The sequence below is a fragment of the Amphimedon queenslandica genome, unplaced genomic scaffold (assembly GCF_000090795.2).
Source record: "Amphimedon queenslandica unplaced genomic scaffold, v1.1 AMPQUscaffold_9056_Cont19005, whole genome shotgun sequence".
NCBI classification, from domain to species: Eukaryota; Metazoa; Porifera; class Demospongiae; order Haplosclerida; family Niphatidae; genus Amphimedon; species Amphimedon queenslandica.
The window spans coordinates 1-3113 of record NW_003550672.1 but is presented as its reverse complement, the minus strand read 5'-3'; the positions used below and the strand labels follow the sequence as shown (position 1 = coordinate 3113).

The 3113-nt window shown below is 34.4% G+C and overlaps 1 long non-coding RNA gene across 2 annotated transcripts; it reads left to right on the top strand.

Annotated features, from left to right (window-relative positions):
- Positions 1-527: 527 nt before the first annotated feature.
- LOC109591055 (uncharacterized) lies at positions 528-2807 on the top strand. Of its 2 annotated transcripts, XR_002189639.1 has the most exons (3): positions 528-708; positions 1046-1118; positions 2092-2807. It is a non-coding gene; the product is annotated as an uncharacterized LOC109591055 (long non-coding RNA). The 2 variants fall into 2 exon arrangements; XR_002189638.1 differs by lacking the exon at positions 2092-2807 and having other exon boundaries at positions 1046-1340.
- Positions 2808-3113: the final 306 nt, after the last annotated feature.

The following is a 3113-nucleotide window of genomic DNA, read 5'->3' as shown; positions in this document are numbered from 1 at the left end:
AAAAGGGGAGGTATGTGGTGAACTCAAAGCTAACAGATATGATTTCTTTATTAATAATGTATTTTATGTAAATGTAATTACTTATACCATGTGCTATTTCTTACTGTTCTAGAACATTCTAATTTGTGTAGGTGCATACACATGTATATATTCTACCCTTCCACGTTTTTGTTCAGTTCTTGTTCTTTTGTTCTTTGTTCTGTTCTTGGTCCCTTCTGGCTCTGTTTCTTCTCTTCTTTATTTGGTTTGTGTTTGGAGTGATTGCCAACCGTTTGTGCTAATCATTTTATTTATTCAGTGTATTTAACACATTCTCATTGCTAATTCTACGCTCCAGACATAACAAACATGTACATTGTACTTACATCTATGTTGTGTAGAGCTACTTCTGATTGAAATTATGCATTTTAAAGTTGCTCTAACATCACTGAGGCCAAAGGCGTAAATTTTTATTCTTCATTTTATTGCATTTTCTGTTATACAATGTAATACATTATACATTGTAGAAAGTTTGAGGTGTTACTCTGTGTATTATTAGTTATTTATTTATTTTAGGAGTATTCAAACTTCATGAACTGTATCCAATGGATCTATCCACAGGACAGGATAAACTGTTTAACGGTGTATATGAAACACTTGGCTCATTTCTTTAAGACTTGAACCTTATATTTAACAATGTGCTAAAAAGATATTCAAACAAGATCTCAGGTACATGAGGGTAGAGAGATGGGGAGATAGAAAGGTTTGCAGTTTAATGCATGTACATGTACATACATGTACAGAGGGTAAGAAGCAGTATACATGTACAATGTATAAACCTTAATCAAAAGAACTCTTGGTTATTGCTAGCAAAAATAGTTTATTTATCTGCCTTGCTACAATTAGTGTACACAAGCATTGCAAGTAAGCTTAAGGGGTCCAACTGCACTAAATGAGAGATTGAACTATTTGTGACAAAAAGATACTATTTTATGTATAAAATTAGTATAGAATAATAATAATAAGATAGTTTTATTTTATGTTATTTTAATTTTTTTTATTTTAGCCTCAAGAGCATTGTCTTTTTAAATGTTCATTTTGTGGTTGATCCACCAATATTGTCTTAAATCGGACACTAAGTAAGTACATTTACATTAATAACTGTGCAATTATGGCAAATATACATGTACTTTTAATGGGTAAGCCTAAAGAAAGCAAACCGTTACATTATTGTTAAAGTCAATGCCTTCATCTATACACGTACAGTACACTTACATGTATTATAAAAAAATTGTCACCCTGCTACATGTGTATATTTTTTATGAAATTTAAATGTCCATTTAAAAGATTTTGCAAAATAAGTTTCTTCAATATTCAGTAATGTAGGACCATGTACATGTGTACACAGTGTTACACTTACATGTAGTTTCTTTGCTCTTTCTTTATCTCTTAATTGATGTACAAAGTCATGTTTGATTGCTTCAATCTTTGTCACAGTCTCACAAAAATTACTTAACTTTACCCTCTTCTAACCTTTTTACATCAGTATGTGTTATAAAACTTATAATAATTGTGTATACTGTAACTGAGCAGTTGTAATAGCAATTACAGGAAGTGGTAGAATCAACAGAACTGTACTGGAACTGGGTTTTGGGGAAGTACAGCCTAGTTTTATAACAAGTGTGAACTTAACCAAACTGCACTGTAACCAAACCAAACCAGGCTAAAGTGGTGCAACAGATTAGGTGCTCTGAAATGGTGTAGTTAAGTTTTGAAGTTCAGTTGGTGTAGTTAAGTTGTGCAGTGTGAACTGCTGCCAACATGGTTCTTTAGAACGAAACTAATCTAATTAAATGTAGGTACAGTCCTGTACAGCTGGGGAGGTAGTGTGAACACACTATAGCATCCCTCATTACCATAAGAGTAATGGCCCAGTTCAGTAAAAAAGAGCTTTCGTTTGTTGAAGATCTTCCTAAGCATGTGGAGATAGAGTGTCCAGCTTGTCTTAAGATTTTGACCAATCCTCATATTGTGAGCTGCTGTAGGCATAATTTCTGTGGGGTCTTGTATTGAGATAGTAAAAGCTAGCAGTGGATCTTGTCCTATTTGTAGAGAGAAGAAATATCAATCATTTATCAATAAGAAATGTTCACGTATTATCAATGGACTGGAGGTCTACTGCAGTAATAAAGAGAAAGGATGCCAATGGAAAGGAGAATTGAAGAATATGTCTACTCATTTTAATGAAGAGAAGAGAGAAGGAGAATGTCAATATGAAGAAGTAAAGTGTCGACATGAGAAATGTCAAGAGAGAAAGCAACATAAATATCTTAAGTATCATGAAGATAAAGAATGTCCTCATTGTCCATTTTATTGCCAATATTGCTGGAGGATATTAGGTACAATGTACATTCCTCTTTATTACTGAGGATCATTGTAAGAAATGTTTGTGGTATCCTGTTGCTTGTCCTAATAAATGTGTGTCTACTCATATGCCAAGAGGTAGTCTCACTGCTCATGCGAATCAAGAGTGTCCATTAGGGCCAGTAGATTGTGTTTTTAGTTGGGCTGGTTGTAATGATAAGCCATTACGCAAAGATGTACATGTACACACTGCTGATACTAAACACATGACACTATTAGCTGTAGCTTGTGGACATTCAATCGCACTAAGTAAGTATGTGTACATGTACATGTACAATAATAAATCAATTTTGTACATAATTGATGACACATGTACATTTTATGTACTCTTAATGGCTGAGTCTATGCAAGAAAACTTTTACTGTTGAAGTAACCTTTATTGTTAACCATTATTTTTACTTTTACACTGTTATTGTTAAAGTCAATACCTTTATGTATACATGTACATGTCAGGGGCGTATCCAGCAGGGGCTGAGGGGGGCTTGAGCACCCCCCTCATGGCTGGGCTCAGAAAAAAATTGATCAAATCCTGGACTTTTGCATCACTAGCAAGCCTCTTAACAAAGTTATCTAGCCCCCTGATCATTATTTCAACAGTTTCCAGTGCTTTCAGGAGCAATCAGAAGTTGTCAGAACAGTCGAGCCGCACCCTACCGGAAACCTCTTCGTTAAGAATTTTGTTTGCACGATACTCCCACGCATAGCTATTT